The following is an 18,787-nucleotide window of genomic DNA, read 5'->3' on the forward strand; positions in this document are numbered from 1 at the left end:
ACCCTAGTTGAGTCCAGGCAAAATTATATATTAGCTCGTACTCGCTTCCTTTCAATTATGAGTCCTACATGGTGTCAATACAGGCTCACAGGATGAGAAAAACCTGTCATGTCAGACTGCAAATGGGAGGTAACTAAACCGTTGCCCCGTGTGAGGCTCGAACTCACGGCCTTCAGATTATGAGACTGACGCGCTGCCTACTGCGCCAACGAGGCATAAAATCTATGTCAACTTAACCAGCCAATTGTAAATGTAATTTTATTTAAATCAACGGAAATTAATGGTTGTCCTTCATGAAAACATACATTGTATGCCTGCAAAAATATATAACTCTAGACTGGTGGCTGTATGCCACTGTCCTCCGTTGAAGCTGCAGGTCACGTCCATGTATGTGAAGGATGGAAACAGCCTGAAACCACAGTTTTGTATTCTGACTCTACACAAATCCAGGCAAAGACTATACAGGCATTATACTCTGATTCCAAACAACAAAGGGCTGTCTGCTGCATTGGCCGGGAGCCGGGAATCGGAGCCGGGTCTTTCGCGTGGCAGGCGAGAATTCAACTACTGATCCACTAATGCTCACATGATGACCTTTGAATATAATTGTTGGATAGAAGGAAATTGCACAACTGGTAATGTGTCACAGTCATTATCATACTTTTTTTCTGGTTCCTTGAGCATTTCAAGGCATCTAGCTTGTTAATTTATGCAAATCAGAATGCTAGTTGAAGCAGAAAACGTCCCTGGGTGGGCTTGAACCACCAACCTTTCAGTTAACAGCCGAACGCGCTGACCAATTGCGCCACAGAGACACATGATCCATTAACTTGAGGGTGTTTGGCCTCAATATTCAAGCCCCACCCACAAACGTTTGCTATTCACTTCTTAAAGCCGGGGGTCAATAGCGTGGCCATCATAGAAGATTTTTCAAGCACCTTTGATTCTATATTTCATGATAAGCTCTTTATCCGTAAAGAAGGGATACATTCCAGTTGTCCTCCCTTACATGGAATTGATGTCTAGCATCTAACTGTTTTCAAATCCCACAGAGTCAGCACCTATAACAACCCACAAAACATCTTTACTGGTACGCCCAAAAGAGCCAAAGAGTAATGTTTTTCACTTTAGCTGATTGCCGGGGAAACCATACATGTGTCTTGTAGACAAAGCTGAGTCGTGTGTCTCTGGGCTCCTAGGATGGAAACAGCCTGTCATCATGGATTGTGTATCTGACTCTGCATAAGTCCAGGCAAGATCCTTTCCACCCAGTAGCTTTACACTCTCCTTGTCTGCAAGGGCTGATTCCAAACAACAGAGGTTGCATTTGTTGGGAATCGGAACCAGGCTTTCCACGTGGCTGACGAGGATTCTACCACTCTCACATGACATCGTAACTACCACTATTCTGGCGGGCTCAACAATACATCTTTGCTGGTACACCCCAAATACCTGTGTGTCTTGCTGTATCAGGGTCCAGGTGAAATCGTACACGTATCTAGAAGATAGAGCCGACACTGTGTGCCTGTGCTCCCATGATGGAAACAGGCAACCATCACAAGTTGGCTATCTAACCCTAGTTGAGTCCAGGCAAAATTATATATTAGCTCGTACTCGCTTCCTTTCAATTATGAGTCCTACATGGTGTCAATACAGGCTCACAGGATGAGAAAAACCTGTCATGTCAGACTGCAAATGGGAGGTAACTAAACCGTTGCCCCGTGTGAGGCTCGAACTCACGGCCTTCAGATTATGAGACTGACGCGCTGCCTACTGCGCCAACGAGGCATAACATCTATGTCAACTTAACCAGCCAATTGTAAATGTAATTTTATTTAAATCAACGGAAATGAATGGTTGTCCTTCATGAAAACATGCATTGTATGCCTGCAAAAATATATAACTCTAGACTGGTGGCTGTATGCCACTGTCCTCCATTGAAGCTGCAGGTCACGTCCATGTATGTGAAGGATGGAAACAGCCTGAAACCACAGTTTTGTATTCTGACTCTACACAAATCCAGGCAAAGACTATACAGGCATTATACTCTGATTCCAAACAACAAAGGGCTGTCTGCTGCATTGGCCGGTGTTAGTGATTACAAGGCAGGCAAGGCAAGGCAAGGCAAGGCAAGTTTATTTATATAGCACCTTTCAACACAAGGTAATTCAAAGTGCTTTACAAAAATGGAAGACATTTTAAAAATGGCATTTAAAATCAGTCATTAAAAAGGAAAGATAATAAAATAAACATTAAAAGAAAAAATACATGGATAAAAGTTAAAAGTTACAGTGCAGTTTAAGATGTGAATAGTTCAATTAAAAGCAGCGGCAAAAAGAAAAGTCTTCAGCCTGGATTTAAAAGTAGTAAGAGTTGCAGCGGACCTGCAGGTTTCTGGGAGTTTGTTCCAGATATTTGGAGCATAATAACTGAATGCTGCTTTACCATGTTTAGTTCTGACTCTGGGGACAGAAAGCTGACCAGTCCCTGAAGACCTGAGGGTTCTGGATGGTTCATAATTTAGCAGTAGGTCAGACATGTATTTTGGGCCTAAACCATTCAAAGCTTTATAAACCAGCAGCAGTATTTTGAAATCTATTCTTTGACACACAGGAAGCCAGTGTAAGGACTTCAGAACAGGAGTGATGTGATCCACTTTCTTAGTGTTAGTGAGGACTCGAGCAGCGGCGTTCTGAATCAGCTGAAGCTTTCTAATAGATTTTTTAGTGAGGCCTGTAAAGACACCATTGCAGTAGTCGAGTCTACTGAAGATAAAAGCATGGACAAGTTTTTCCAAATCCTGCTGTGACATTAGTCCTTTAATCCTAGATATGTTCTTTAGGTGATAGTAGGCTGATTTAGTAACTGTTTTAATGTGACTGTTGAAACTCAGGTCAGAGTCCATGACTACACCTAGATTTCTGGCTTTATCTGTTGTTTTGAACATTGCAGACTAAAGCTCAGCGATAACTTTTATACGTTCTGCCTTGGCTCCAAAAACCATTACCTCAGTTTTATCTTTGTTTAATTGGAGAAAGTTCTGACACATCCAGTCATTGATTTGTTCAATGCACTTACTCAGTGTTTGAATTGGAGCATAATCTCCTGGTGAAATTGTTACGTAAATTTGTGTGTCATCCGCATAGCTATGGTAACTTATTTTGTTGTTTTTCATTATCTGAGCCGGTGGTAGCATGTAGATGTTAAAGAGAAGAGGCCCCAAGATGGAGCCTTGAGGTACCCCACATGTCATATTTGTCAACTCAGATGTGTATTTACCTATAGAAATAAAGTTTTTTCTGTCCTTTAAGTAGGACTCAAACCAATTTAGAACTGTTGCCGAAAGTCCCACCCAGTTTTCTAGTCGGTCTAGTAATATGTTGTGGTCAACAGTGTCAAACGCAGCACTGAGATCTAATAATACTAACACTGAAGTTCTGCCACTGTCTGTGTTTAAGTGGATGTCATTGAAGACCTTTACAAGAGCAGTCTCAGTGCTGTGGTTTGGACGAAATCCTGACTGGAACACATCCAAACAGTTATTTAAATGCAAGAAGTTACTCAACTGTTGAAATACTACTTTTTCAATGATTTTACCTAGAAATGGCAGGTTTGATATTGGCCTGTAATTGTTCATTACTGAGGCATCTAGATTATTCTTTTTTAAGAGCGGTTTAATGACTGCAGTTTTCAGGGCCTCTGGAAAAATACCTGAGTGAAGAGATGTGTTTACTATATGAAGTAGATCTGAGGCCATGCAAGGAAAAACATCTTTGAAAAATCCTGTTGGAATAATATCAAGGCAGCAGGAGGAGGATTTCAGAAGTTGAATAATGTCCTCTAAGTTTTTACCATTAATCTGATGGAATTGTGTCATGGTGTTTGAATTGATATTAGGTGGACATAGGGACAAAACATTTGCTGTACCTGATGTAGAGGCACTGACTGCTTGTCTAATTTTCTGAATTTTGTCAGTGAAGAAGGAGGCAAAATCATTGCACGCCCTGGTGGATAGAAATTCAGAGGCTACTGACACTGGGGGGTTAGTTAGTCTGTCGACGGTAGCAAACAAGGCACGTGCGTTGTTTTTGTTTTTGGTAATGATGTCAGAGAAGAAAGACTGTCGTGCGTTTTTCAATTCCAAATTATAAAGGCCAAGTCTCTCTTTATAGATTTCAAAGTGAACCTGGAGATTTGTTTTTCGCCACCTACGTTCAGCTTTTCGACACTCTCTTTTTTCTGTTCTCACGGTCATGGCCTTTCTCCATGGAGATATTTTCTTGCTAATCACTTCCTTTACCTTAGTTGGAGCAATGGTATCTATAACATTTTTAATTTTTGAATTAAAATGATCTACTAGCTCATTTACTGAGATGTTAGCAGGGGCAAGTGTGGATGAGAAATTATGAGTAAACATTTCCCTAGTATTTTCAGTTAAATATCGCTTTGTGGTTACCTCTTTCTGAACATTTTTGTGAACAGAAATAGAGCTCTCAAAGAAAACACAGGAATGATCAGAGAGTGCAACATCAGTCACCACAACCTTTGAGATATTCAGACCCTTTGAGATAATTAAGTCCAGAGTGTGCCCCTTATTGTGCGTGGGCTCCGCCACATGCTGAGTCAGTCCATAGTTATCAAGAACACAAAACAGTTCTTTAGCCCCTCTGTCCTGGGGGTTGTCAACATGGATGTTAAAATCACCAACAATGACTAAACGGTCAAAGTCAATACACACTATAGACAGCAGTTCAGTAAAATCATCAAAAAAGCTTGCACAGTATTTGGGTGGTCTATAGATATTTAGGAACAGAGCTCGAGAGGAGCATTTCAGCTGAAGGGCCACATATTCAAAAGAAGCAAAGTCCCCATAAGATGTCTTCCTGCATTGAATGGAATCATTGAACAAAATAGCAACTCCACCCCCTTTCTTATGCATTCTTTCCTGACTCATAAAACTAAAGTTGGGAGGGGTTGATTCGATAAGAACAGCTGCACTGTTATTTTGTTCAATCCAAGTTTCCGTTAAAAACATAAAATCGAGATTGTGCTCAGTGATAAAATCATTGATTAAAAATGTTTTTCCTGCCAAAGACCTGACATTTAATAAAGCTAGTTTAAGTTTGTTAAATACACTATCAGTAAAACATTTTGTGACAAGCTGTGGCTGACATGGAATCACTTCTAAATTTGATAACCTCACACAAACGTTTGAGCACTTCCTGTTTCTAAGCTGATTCACCGCTCTTAATCTATTACCTATCAACACAGATATCGGCAAAGCTACTGGCAGGCAGGGCCCCGGCATGTGCTGGAAAGAGTTGAGAGTGCCATATGCCCTTGAGCCTGGACCCAGCACATATCAGTAAAAGTTTGTTGCGTTTTGTACACACACATCCTTATCAGGCTTCGGAGACTGCAGATGCTTTCTTGAAGGGATGGGAGGTGGTTGACATAGGCACAGTGATGAAGACGGGGGAGATGGTGCGCGTCTCTGCTTCGGTGATTTTGGTGGGCGTCGTTGAGGGGCGGGGGTAAAGGACATGCTGCCAACCCTGCATCTCGCCTTCATGCGGTCATCGAACTCCAGGGGGGAGGGCGAGGGTGAAAGGGTGAGCGGAGAGTAGAGAGAGCTGGGAGATGAATGAAGAGTATCCTCCAAGGCGTTGACAGGGGGGGTGACGGGCAGTGGAGACTCCTCCATTTGTGTCATAGGTCTCCCATAATCAGAACATTCCTCAGGCGGGTGCAGTGATACTTCTTCAGGGTTTTCTGCGCAATGTGTTGTGTCTTTCTCCTGTTTTGATTCCTCTTGCCGCTTGTCCTTGGCAGAGGGAACAGATTGCTGACGCAGGCAGTTGAATATGTTAGAGATAAACAATTTCACTCCTGACTTGTTCAGGCAAACTCCATCTGCCTTAAAAAGATGTCTGCGATCCCAGAAAAAGTTAAAATTGTCAATAAAATGGACAGAATGGTCAGTGCAGGCAGCTGAAAGCCACATGTTCAATGCAAACAGTCTGCTGAATCTCTCCACTCCTCTTCTGACTGGCGGTAGAGGGCCACTGATGAACACCTCCGCATTTAGAGAGCTGACAGTTTCCAACAGACATTTAAAGTCTTCTTTCAGCGCTTCTGACTGTTGTTTCACAACATCATTTGTTCCAATATGTAGTACCACATTCTTCACAGTCGGATGTTCAGCCCCAATATGCAGGATCTTCTCAGCCAAGTCGGAGACCATATCCTTGGGAAAACAGAGTACTTTGGTGTTGTTCTTACTACACAGACCTTTTACATCTCTTACAGCAGAATCACCCACAATCAGAGTTTCAGGCCCAGCCGTTAGCTTTCCCTCTAGCCTTTTACTTTTGGAGTAGCTATTGGTCCTTACCCTGCTGTGTGAAGAGGACGGGTTATCCAGGTCATCAGAAAGAGATCTCCGGTTCTCGGTCAGCGGAGCGTATCTGTTCTGGATTGGCACACTTGGTGGTTTAGGAGGATTGTTTGTAGTTCTCCCTTTAGCAGCTGTCCACGGCTGTTTCCTAGTATGAATAGGGGTTGAAGAGGCACTCTTCCTGGGTGATAACAATGCAGGCCAGCCGGTCGCATCACAGATTTCAGAGCGCTGGGCTCTGCCTGTTATTCGTCCTCCCAAATCCCATGGAAATGATTTACTCTTAGGCTTTGCACCCAGAGAGTTCCAGGGAGGACTACCACTTGTAGATTTATTACCCAGTACACAGCCCTCCTGTTCCTTGGAAACCTTGTAGCTGCTAACTAGCTGTGAGTTAGCATACCCTTTTCCATTATCTTGCAACACTGGTAAAGTGGTGTTATTCCCACAACATAGTCCATTCACTTCCACGTTAACTTCCAACCGTTGCATTTTCATTTCCAACACAGCCATCTTCTGTTGAAGTTTGTGGAAGTCATCTGTAGAGAACGGAGGCATTTTGCTACCAACTAGCTTAAGCTAAATAGCATGCAGTAGCCTACCAGGCTTTAGCTGTTGCTAGGCCACGCTACTGTAAGACTGAGGTCGTCGTAAAAATGTTGAAATATGGCTGAAACTAGTGATGACGAGATGAAGCCGAGGCTTCGGAGCGTGTGTCGAGTAATCGCCGAAGCTTTCTGTGAAGCCTGTGTCGAGGCTTGTATCATTTGGGGGCCAGTGACGTCATCGATGACAAACGAAGCCTCGTTTGTCGATACCACGTGACTGCTTCAGGAAGCGATTCAGATCTTGGCGCGAGCTTCTGACAGATAAAAAGCCATGGGATTCGATTCAAGATGTGTGATCCTTGTGAGAGGAAAACACTTGTCGTTTTGCCAGTTTTGGTTGTACGATATTTTTGCTACTTGCAAAGTTAGAATGGAGCCAGCTAAGAAGAGAAAGACTTCCCCTATGTGGGAATACTTTGATCAGATTTCACACAATGTAAGTTACACAAGCATATTCACTGCCCTCTGGCAAGTTAAACCCTTGTTCTTTTCCAGTTTTCGAACATATATTGCTTCTTTTGTCTTTATAGAAGGCAGCAGACATTTACATTTATTTATGTATAGATGTAACAACAAGATACTATATTGACACATTGTTTTTATTATTATATACAGTCATTTTAAAACACTTACTGGTGTAAAATTCTGTTCATACAGGATGACAAATACATTTGACATCTTTTACCTTTTTGTATCATTATTTCCAGTATTTTTAGTATGTCAAAGATTACAAATAATATGTGGCTGTTTTACACCTGTTCACCAACAGGGGGTCTTGTGAGCACATGAAGCCCATGATGAAGCTTCATGAGATGAAGCTTTTAGCGAACCGATTTGCTGGAAAGCTTCAAAGCTTCATGAGGCTTCATCTCGTCATCACTAGCTGAAACCCTCCGTCTAGGCATACAAATGAAATGTGCACGTTGGTGGTTTCCCCTGCCAGCTGTTTGGTCCCGTCCGCGCCGGGTCAGCTGGGGGCAAGGAGAGAGAGAGATCCTTCTTGTGTCTCCCGGGTAAGACCTGTAGTCTTCTCCTATTGGCCGGCGTCGACGGGGGCGTGTCCAATGCAAATCCTGTCGGTTTCTGCTGCTGAATTACATCACTCTGATGTCTGTGGTCATCTAAACATTCCCTAATAAACCTCATTCCAGCGTCAATAAATGAGTGTTAAACTCAGGGTGTTTAGTGTACAACATCACGTTATTTCACCTTTAATTCACGGTTTGAAAACGTAGCATTTCGCCACAAGCTAATGCTAACCGGAAATGACGAAATTCACCAGCGGAAAACCGGAAGTCACTTGTGAATCTTCGGTTTTCAGAATAAAACAGATTTAAATTAAATACAGTGTATTTCATTCAAATTACGCCACGTAATTTCTAACACCAGGAGCCGGGAATCAGAGCCGGGTCTTTCGCGCGGCAGGCGAGAATTCAACTACTGATCCACTAATGCTCACATGATGACCTTTGAATGTAATTGTTGGATAGAAGGAAATTGCGCAACTGGTAATGTGTCACAGTCATTATCATACTTTTTTTCTGGTTCCTTGAGCATTTCAAGACATCTAGCTTGTTAATTTATGCAAATCAGAATGCTAGTTGAAGCAGAAAACGTCCCTGGGTGGGCTTGAACCACCAACCTTTCAGTTAACAGCCGAACGCGCTAACCAATTGCGCCACAGAGACACATGCTCCATTAACTTGAGGGTGTTTGGCCTCAATATTCAAGCCCCACCCACAATGTTTGCTATTCACTTCTTAAAGCCGGGGGTCAATAGCGTGGCCATCATAGAAGATTTTTCAAGCACCTTTGATTCTATATTTCATGATAAGCTGTTTATCCGTAAAGAAGGGATACATTCCAGTTGTCCTCCCTTACATGTATTTGATGTCTAGCATCTAACTAGAGTTTTCAAATCCCACAGAGTCAGCACCTATAACAACCCACAAAACATCTTTACTGGTACGCCCAAAAGAGCCAAAGAGTAATGTTTTTCACTTTAGCTGATTGCCGGGGAAACCATACATGTGTCTTGTAGACAAAGCTGAGTCGTGTGTCTCTGGGCTCCTAGGATGGAAACAGCCTGTCATCATGGATTGTGTATCTGACTCTGCATAAGTCCAGGCAAGATCCTTTCCACCCAGTAGCTTTACACTCTCCTTGTCTGCAAGGGCTGATTCCAAACAACAGAGGTTGCATTTGCTGGGAATCGGAACCAGGCTTTCCACGTGGCTGACGAGGATTCTACCACTCAACCGCCCACGCTCACATGACATCGTAACTACCACTATTCTGGCGGGCTCAACAATACATCTTTGCTGGTACACCCCAAATACCTGTGTGTCTTGCTGTATCAGGGTCCAGGTGAAATCGTACACGTATCTAGAAGATAGAGCCGACTCTGTGTGCCTGTGCTCCCATGATGGAAACAGGCAACCATCACAAGTTGGCTATCTAACCCTAGTTGAGTCCAGGCAAAATTATATATTAGCTCGTACTCGCTTCCTTTCAATTATGAGTCCCACATGGTGTCAATACAGGCTCACAGGATGAGAAAAACCTGTCATGTCAGACTGCAAATGGGAGGTAAATAAACCATTGCCCCGTGTGAGGGTCGAACTCACGGCCTTCAGATTATGAGACTGACGCGCTGCCTACTGCGCCAACGAGGCATAAAATCTATGTCAACTTAACCAGCCGATTGTAAATGTAATTTTATTTAAATCAACGGAAATGAATGGTTGTCCTTCATGAAAACATGCATTGTATGCCTGCAAAAATATATAACTCTAGACTGTTGGCTGTATGCCAATGTCCTTCATTGAAGCTGCAGGTCACGTCCATGTATGTGAAGGATGGAAACAGCCTGAAACCACAGTTTTGTATTCTGACTCTACACAAATCCAGGCAAAGACTATACAGGCATTATACTCTGATTCCAAACAACAAAGGGCTGTCTGCTGCATTGGCCGGGAGCCTGGAATCGGAGCCGGGTCTTTCGCGTGGCAGGCGAGAATTCAACTACTGATCAACTAATGCTCACATGATGACCTTTGAATGTAATTGTTGGATAGAAGGAAATTGCGCAACTGGTAATGTGTCACAGTCATTATCATACTTTTTTTCTGGTTCCTTGAGCATTTCAAGGCATCTAGCTTGTTAATTTATGCAAATCAGAATGCTAGTTGAAGCAGAAAACGTCCCTGGGTGGGCTTGAACCACAAACCTTTCAGTTAACAGCCGAACGCGCTAACCAATTGCGCCACAGAGACACATGATCCATTAACTTGAGGGTGTTTGGCCTCAATATTCAAGCCCCACCCACAAACGTTTGCTATTCACTTCTTAAAGCCGGGGGTCAATAGCGTGGCCATCATAGAAGATTTTTCAAGCTCCTTTGATTCTATATTTCATGATAAGCTCTTTATCCGTAAAGAAGGGATACATTCCAGTTGTCCTCCCTTACATGGATTTGATGTCTAGCTTCTAACTAGAGTTTTCAAATCCCACAGAGTCAGCACCTATAACAACCCACAAAACATCTTTACTGGTACGCCCAAAAGAGCCAAAGAGTAATGTTTTTCACTTTAGCTGATTGCCGGGGAAACCTTACATGTGTCTTGTAGACAAAGCTGAGTCGTGTGTCTCTGGGCTCCTAGGATGGAAACAGCCTGTCATCATGGATTGTGTATCTGACTCTGCATAAGTCCAGGCAAGATCCTTTCCACCCAGTAGCTTTACACTCTCCTTGTCTGCAAGGGCTGATTCCAAACAACAGAGGTTTCATTTGCTGGGAATCGGAACCAGGCTTTCCACGTGGCTGACGAGGATTCTACCACTCAACCGCCCACGCTCACATGTCATCGTAACTACCACTATTCTGGCGGGCTCAACAATACATCTTTGCTGGTACACCCCAAATACCTGTGTGTCTTGCTGTATCAGGGTCCAGGTGAAATCGTACACGTATCTAGAAGATAGAGCCGACTCTGTGTGCCTGTGCTCCCATGATGGAAACAGGCAACCATCACAAGTTGGCTATCTAACCCTAGTTGAGTCCAGGCAAAATAATATATTAGCTCGTACTCGCTTCCTTTCAATTATGAGTCCCACATGGTGTCAATACAGGCTCACAGGATGAGAAAAACCTGTCATGTCAGACAGCAAATGGGAGGTAACTAAACCATTGCCCCGTGTGAGGCTCAAACGCCCCCGCCTTCAGATTATGAGACTGACGCGCTGCCTACTGCGCCAACGAGGCATAAAATATATGTCAACTTAACCAGCCAATTGTAAATGTAATTTTATTTAAATCAACGGAAATGAATGGTTGTCCTTCATGAAAACATGCATTGTATGCCTGCAAAAATATATAACTCTAGACTGGTGGCTGTATGCCACTGTCCTCCATTGAAGCTGCAGGTCACGTCCATGTATGTGAAGGATGGAAACTGAAGTTACCTACTGTAACTCCAGCTTCTATGAGTATTGGCGTAGCCCTCTAAGGCTATCGCTATTGGGTAATCCCCCTGCGCACCCGTGCAGCACTGAAACACTTGTAGTCCACGCCCGCCCGCAAGGTGGGCCCCACCCTCGGGCTCCCTTCCGGTATAAATAGGAAGGAGGCCCGACAATCTGCTCCCACACAAAACAACTTTTCTTCAGCTATTCGTGGAGCCAGTGGGGCCCAGAACTTAGAGGGCTACGCCAATACTCATAGAAGCTGGAGTTACAGTAGGTAACTTCAGTTCTATTTCGTATATGGCTTCGCCCTCTAAGGCTATTGCTATTGGGTTAAGGGCGAAGCAAGATGTAGTCTGCGCCCCACTGGGTCCCCCCGGTACAAGAAGCACAGACACACCTGCTCAGATAATAACCCATGCCTATTGCGCCATGCGAATGGCGCATCACAGTCCCTGGAATATAGCATAACATGAATATTTACCATGAGGGGACGAAGGCTGGGAATAATACATACCTGCCGCTGTGAGAAAGTAGAGACGAAGGTCACACTTTGCCCAGTGACAGAAAGGAGGGGGAATAGCAGCTCTCTGCGTGCAGACAGGCAGGAGAGCGCACAGCTGGGTCCCCAACATCACTCACTCTGACAAGACATTCCGTACGAAATGTGTCAGGGGAAAAAGGGGGACGTCCCTCTCATAAAAGGGAAATACAGGCCACTCTCCGTGTGCCGAGGCAGGAGAGAGGCGCACAGCTGGATCCCTGACGTCACTCACTCTGACAGGACACTCAGCACAGGGTGTGTCAGAGAGGAATGGGAGACATCCCTCAAATAAAATTGAATAAATGAACAGGGAGAAGACCAAGAAGCAGCAGTGCAAATGTCTTCCACTGACATTCCTCTGTGCAAAGCCGTGGAGGAGGAAACATTCCTCTGGTGGAGTGCGCATTGATGTTCTCCGGGGGATCCACCCCAGCGCAGACATATGTGACACAGCTTCACACAGCCAGTGTGACAGCCGTTGTGCAGATAGAGACTGCCCTATCGAGCGCTCTCTATAATGCACAAACAGGCGCTGAGAACGGCGCAAGGCAGCCGTCCGCGCCACATAGCAGGACAGCTGAGATGAGACGTGGCTTCTTCCTCCGACCTGTGAGGAGGGGGAAAGAAGCCAGCCAGGGTGATCACTCTTGACCTAAAAGAGTTTGTGATGACCTTAGCCTTAGGCATGAAGCCGGGTTAGGGCGTAACCCAGCTGAACTGCCATCTCCTTGGATCCGGAGACATGACGGAGCCACAGAGAGAGCGGACAAATCACCCACCCTTTTCGCTGATATTAGAGCCAAAAGTAATAGCCTACTTTGGCTGATAACAGTTTAAGGGGAACCTGATCTAAAGGTTCAAAAGGGCTTTGCTTAGTGCGCGTAACACCAAGCCAAATCCCACTGAGGCGCCAGTGCGCGTGACCCGCCAGTGTGCGTGACACAGGTCTGAGTCTCCGTACTCCTCGCATAAACGGCTGTCCTCCCTGGCGATTGAGGTATGCTGCCGTGGCCTGTTGGCTGGGCGAATCAACACATGTTTGATTGTACAGCAACGGGGCGAAGTGCTGGAATACTTCCCAACCCGGAGAACAGCTCCAGCACATTTACCTCTGACGCACGGGGTCGGTGCGTGGGCGAATGAACCACCTCTGGAGACCCCTCCTGTGGGGGAGACCCCGGGGAATCCCCACGTGATCAGCTGACGTCATGCTGAGCAGCTGTATCACGGAGAGGGCTGTCACCACGCTGTGGGATGTGACACGCTGGATAGGGAGCTGTCAGTTCCTCCACTCGCTGCAGCGAGAGCCGCACTCTGCTGGCTGAGTTTTATTCCACTCGCAGATAAATGAATGTCTGGGGGGGAAGAGGACAGCTCTTCTTCAAATCCATTATGGAAACCAAGCTTTGACAGATGCGATATGAGATGTGTTGGAGCAGAATACCTCTGCTACGCACCGTTCGTTGGATGAGGCTGGATCTCTATTAAATTAAGAAAGGAATTGAAAACACCGGAATCAAAGTTATAACAAATTATCTGAGTTTACTTCTAGTAGGAAACCAAACACATATACAAGTTATACAGAGTACTCGAGTACTCCGGGCTTCAGGCCTGTGATGCGGTTTTACAGGTAGACAGACCAGCTTTCAGAAAACGAGAAGTATGGACTCCAGGTTTGTGATGCGGTTTACCGTCTTCTAGCACCAGCTTTCAACAGACCAGAAGCATTTTTACATACAAAACCAACCGTATACATATCCCTATTTTGGGGCGGAGATGTGTTGAATTCTTCCTTCCCACTTTTCTCCCAAGCGAATTAGAGAACCCCTGGGGAGGAGCTGTTTAAACTGACCACCTCCCCCAAGTGCCCTGATTGGCTGGATTCGCTTCTGGCCGGGTTCAATAGTTCTCACCAGGGTTGCGTTCGAATACTCCAAAAAAACAGCTCCTAACGTCTAACCCTATCGTCTATTCCTTGACCTCGGAGTGAAACGTCATGGGGTTAAGGGATAGTGGATAGGAGAATTCAAAAGGATTTAGGAGAAGAGACTGCGGCACTTTAGAGAATCCGACTGCACTTTCACTATCCGACGTGTTTATGATGCGCCAGCAGAGGTCATAAATGTGCGCCTGCTGCTGTGGGGAAACTATGGAAACTACAGTTTTCTATACAGCGGACTACAACATGGATGTTTAATAAGAACGAGGGACTACTGTAAACTCATCTAGAGACTCTGCACCGTGCTCTGATGCTGTTGTTTTATGCTTTATGAACGGGGACAACAGAGAAACATATTCTTCATGACCAAAGTTGGAATTGAAATAAAAAAGGAAAGTGAAACTTATGCTCGTCACCCTCTCCCTCCGGTCCACATTAATACAAATGATCCCAATACATATGATTGTATGAAAAGATCTTAAAATCAATACAAATGTATTTATTATAAACGTTAGTCCTTAACATCTATCACTGTGTATATCACCATTCAAACATCTTTTAAAAGTTGAACAAACCCCACACAGCTCAGTAAAGACTGTGAAATGTTGACTTTATTTGATCATTTCAGTAAAAACTAACGTTCATATTTCTCTTTTTGATTATAATACTGATGAACGTTCAAAACAAAGCACTTTGGCAACTTACCACATACGTTTTAAAATGCTTAATAAGCACCGTAACTTTCATGATATCATTTCTCGTTCATAATCGGTTGTTTCCGTGAACGGCCGACTGTTGTGTGACGGCAAATGCTGCGGCCGCAAGGCATTGTGGGGCAGCATTTTCTCCTCTCCTTTCGGTTAGGGAGGTCCAGTGGTTCCTAGGCTAAAGGAGGTTATAAAGGAAGTTTGAAACCTCCTTTCCTTTTAATTTAGAGAATTCGAACGGCACTTATCATGGCTGCCACTGAGGGACTTCCGGGTCATTTCACTCCGTTAGGAAGGTTCCTAAGCTAAATGGACTATTCGAATGCAACCCAGGACTTGAAATTCCAAAGTCCCCTAAGGTCAAAAGTCAATTCTTATCTCCGTCCCGATCTCCCCTCCCTACCTTTTCCAGGGGAGTTACCTCATAAACTTTTCTTTTTAAAACAATTAAACCTTTAGTGCCCCCATAAAAAGAGACCCAAATCTACCTTAAAAACAACATCTGGTGTGTTGAGGTGAAAGGGACAGGGTGTGTATATGACCCAGGAGTGTGATTACTTAAAACAGTTCAAACATGTTCACTAAAATACAATTCAAAATAATACATCTTTACTTCAATACAGTTTAGAATCATATCTTCTTACTTCAATCCCTCTTTTGATCTCACCTCACGAGATCAACATATAGCATTTGAAACATTACCACCGTCAATTTTCTTCTTACTGTGTCTGTCCCAACATTTATATAAACCCATCAGAAGTTGGGATATAGAGCACTTTAAACCTTTAGGAACAGTCCACAACAACAACTTATTATGACAGTGGAAGGAGAATAAAATATGTCTAAAAAGCAAAGTCCTTGTCAGCTGAGTCATCTTTACTCTTCCCTCAATGGTGGAACTGATGAGTCTAACACACAGTGAGCAGATACAAGGCACACAACAACAACCACATGTCACTAAAATGGCAATAAAAGTAGCCACAGAAATCAGAAAAGACATTATCATACTTTTCCCTCTTTTGGTAACACATAGTTCTGTAGAATAAAAAATACCAATCCCTTATATTGTGGGATATAAAAATAAAGTTGAAAGTTCCTCAAAAAATGGATTGTTCAGACAAAGTTCCACACCGGCTATATCAACCTGTTTCAGCGGGAAATGGAGTTCCCTGTGCCGTCTTGGTTTGCCATGTCTTCGTCCCCCCAGCCCGCTGACGGCGGCTTCTGGGGTGCTTGCTAGAGAGATGTGGCCTGATTGTTCTCCCCCGGCCCGCTGATGGCGGCTTCCGGGTCGACTGTTGGAGAGATGTCCCGATCCTCCTCCTCCGGCCCGCTGATGGCGCCTCCTGGGTCGACTGCCTTGACGAGAGCCAGATCTGTTCTGATGTCGTCCAGGGTCCTCGCGACGAGGGCCAACTCTGTCCTGATGTCGTCCAGGGTCCTCGCAGGTGTTTTTCCCGACCGCACACTGGCTCCAGTGGTACCAGTTGTCTCTCTTTCCATCTAGGCGAACGGCATGGGAGGTCCCCTCCAACCAGACGTAATCTGCTGTGTTGGCCTTGTGTTTCTCGGGTCCCCCTTTTGACGTCAGCAGCCTGTGTGGAGAAGTCTCATACCAAGCCCTTAAGTTGCTGGAAATATGGTTTTGAAATCATCTTTTCTACTTCTTTAGTGTTTATTGGCGGCACCAACTAGACTGGAGTGTGGACAAGAGACTATGCAGAAAATAATAAACAAAAATTAAAAAATTAAAAATTAAAATAAAAAATAAAAAATAAAAAATAAAAAATAAAAAATAAAAAATAAAATTAAAAAATAGAACAAAAATAAAAAATAAAACAAAAAGGAACAAACTAACAAAACAAAAAATAACCAAAGCTAGATTATTTTAACTGTATCAATTTCTCTTAAAAGCAACAAATAAAACAAAACAAAAAATACCATAACTAGTATTTTAAATTGATAAATTTCTCCTAAAAACGTAATAATCTCACATACATATTGTCTGATGTATATCCTATCCTTTTCCCCCTTTTACTGAAATAGAACGCCGTTAACAGTGTTCCCATTTTCAGAAATATCGAGCCTTATACATCAGTTATTTAATATCAGCTATATATTTATTATTACTATTACTTATATATCAGGCATTAAATGTCAGCCTTCTTCCATGATTGACCTCGTCTACATTATCTGACTTATATTGATACGTGTCTGTTTGTATTTATTTAATATACTGGGCAATTTATTGATAACTTTTTGAATCTCCCTCTTTTCTTAACAACTGGAGCTATGGCTACTTTGAAATCTGACTTGGTTAAGAGATGATTTGTTTATTGGTGAGAGGAACACTCTTCCCCTCAATGGTGTGGGGGTGGGTATTTAGGGAGAGTTCCTTACAATCTCCAGATCTTCCTCTCTGTGTTTAGGCCATAAAACCTTTTAATGGGCTCTGTGGTCTGTTCAGATTTAGATTTTCTTCCTCTCCAGAGGTCACGCCTGTCTTTGACCCTGAGTGCTGCTGTGATTCTGCAGCACCTCAGGAGTAGAGAAAGGGGAGATCTCTTCCCAAAAGTGTAAGCTCCCACATGAGCAACATAGCAACACATTAAACTCCCTGACTTGTTTGTAAAGCGTTCTTTAAGGCCTGAATTGAGTCTTCTGTTGTGTAACGGAAAATCCCATTTCCAAAAAGGGGTCAGTTTAATAGTCCTTATCATATTATCGCTCTGCGCTTGCATGCTAGGACCTATTGTCTTTGCCAGAGCTGCTGCTAGTCTTTCTACATGTATTAGCTCCATATTAGCAGGGTTCACTAACATGGTTGGTTGATCCAGTTTAAGATTTTCAATATCTTCCATTACTATTTCCAACATTCCTTTTCCCTGAATATCAGGTCTAACAATGTGTTTTCTTTTAGGAGTATTAGATGGGATACTCATAAGTGGCATTTGTGAGCTATCATCTCCGTAGGGTGGAGGTAGGGTCTCAGACATTATACCACCTTCTTGTTGCTCTCTGTCTCTCAAGTATTACACAGATTTGACTTAAAAAAAATCACACAGAGCTTCTCATACCTTATCATATCACAGTCAGGCAAATTTTTATTGTGCGATGTTTATTTCAACAGATAGCGTGACTTCCAGAAGTAGGCTTCTACAATCTCCTCACGGTGATTGCGACTTCAGGTCAAGAGTTAAAAACTCAGTCAACAAAATCTCTTTATCGTCACGTTTAATGAGCCTGATTATCCCCACAACAGTTTTGTGATGAGATACGGTCGTTCCAAATAATTAGTTGGAGGTCGCGTCTCTCTCCTCCTCTATCACCCACCATATAACAATTACAGACATTTTACACATTTAAAGCACCACGAAAGGTAACCGCATTAATCAATCTGATCATGACCTGCGGGGAATGTAACCCTTCTTTTACAGCCTTACAGTCTTTAATGAAAGCACTGCAAGGTAACCGTATTCATCAATGTTATATTGACCTACGGGGAATTTAACCCTATTTTGACACCTTCGTAGTCTTTAATTAAAGCGCTGCAAGGTAACCGCATTAATCAATCTTATCATGATCTGCGGGGAATTTAACCCTCTTTTTCTAGCCTTGCAGCCTTCGTATTTAGTGAGTGAAGGGCTGGGATCTACCCGCCACACTCAAACACTATTTTTGCTCTAGATCCAGGACTGAATACCCTTCTCTAAGCACTTCCCCAATATCCCCAACTTGTAATATGTATTGTATTTCCCACCGTGACTAAGAACACTGAGAACGCTGCTGACAACTCTACATTTTTAGTATAATCAATCACAGATTTTTGATAATCAAAACAGGTGTCTGCTCACCTTTTGTATATGGCGCCTTGGTGTAGTTGTCAACAGTATCTCTGTGTCCTCCCCCTGGACTGGATTCTGTCCCCTGGCTATCGGTGTCCCTTTCTAGAGATCAGCTCTCACGTCGGCAGGTCACCACTTGTTGGAGCAGAATACCTCTGCTACGCGCCGTTCGTTGGATGAGGCTGGATCTCTATTAAATTAAGAAAGGAATTGAAAACACCGGAATCAAAGTTATAACAAATTATCTGAGTTTACTTCTAGTAGGAAACCAAACACATATACA

The 18,787-nt window shown here is 43.5% G+C and overlaps 6 non-coding genes across 6 annotated transcripts; all 6 read right to left on the reverse strand.

The window, feature by feature from the left end:
* Positions 1 to 142: 142 nt before the first annotated feature.
* trnam-cau lies at positions 143 to 215 on the reverse strand. Its single transcript has one exon. It is a non-coding gene; the product is annotated as a tRNA-Met (tRNA).
* Positions 216 to 741: 526 nt separating this feature from the next.
* trnan-guu lies at positions 742 to 815 on the reverse strand. Its single transcript has one exon. It is a non-coding gene; the product is annotated as a tRNA-Asn (tRNA).
* Positions 816 to 1,715: 900 nt separating this feature from the next.
* On the reverse strand, positions 1,716 to 1,788 carry trnam-cau. The gene has a single exon. It is a non-coding gene; the product is annotated as a tRNA-Met (tRNA).
* Positions 1,789 to 8,619: 6,831 nt separating this feature from the next.
* Positions 8,620 to 8,693, reverse strand: trnan-guu. Its single transcript has one exon. It is a non-coding gene; the product is annotated as a tRNA-Asn (tRNA).
* A 914-nt stretch (positions 8,694 to 9,607) lies between these two features.
* Positions 9,608 to 9,680, reverse strand: trnam-cau. Its single transcript has one exon. It is a non-coding gene; the product is annotated as a tRNA-Met (tRNA).
* Positions 9,681 to 10,206: 526 nt separating this feature from the next.
* On the reverse strand, positions 10,207 to 10,280 carry trnan-guu. Its single transcript has one exon. It is a non-coding gene; the product is annotated as a tRNA-Asn (tRNA).
* Positions 10,281 to 18,787: the final 8,507 nt, after the last annotated feature.

The sequence above is a fragment of the Trematomus bernacchii genome, unplaced genomic scaffold (genome assembly GCF_902827165.1).
Source record: "Trematomus bernacchii unplaced genomic scaffold, fTreBer1.1, whole genome shotgun sequence".
NCBI classification, from domain to species: Eukaryota; Metazoa; Chordata; class Actinopteri; order Perciformes; family Nototheniidae; genus Trematomus; species Trematomus bernacchii.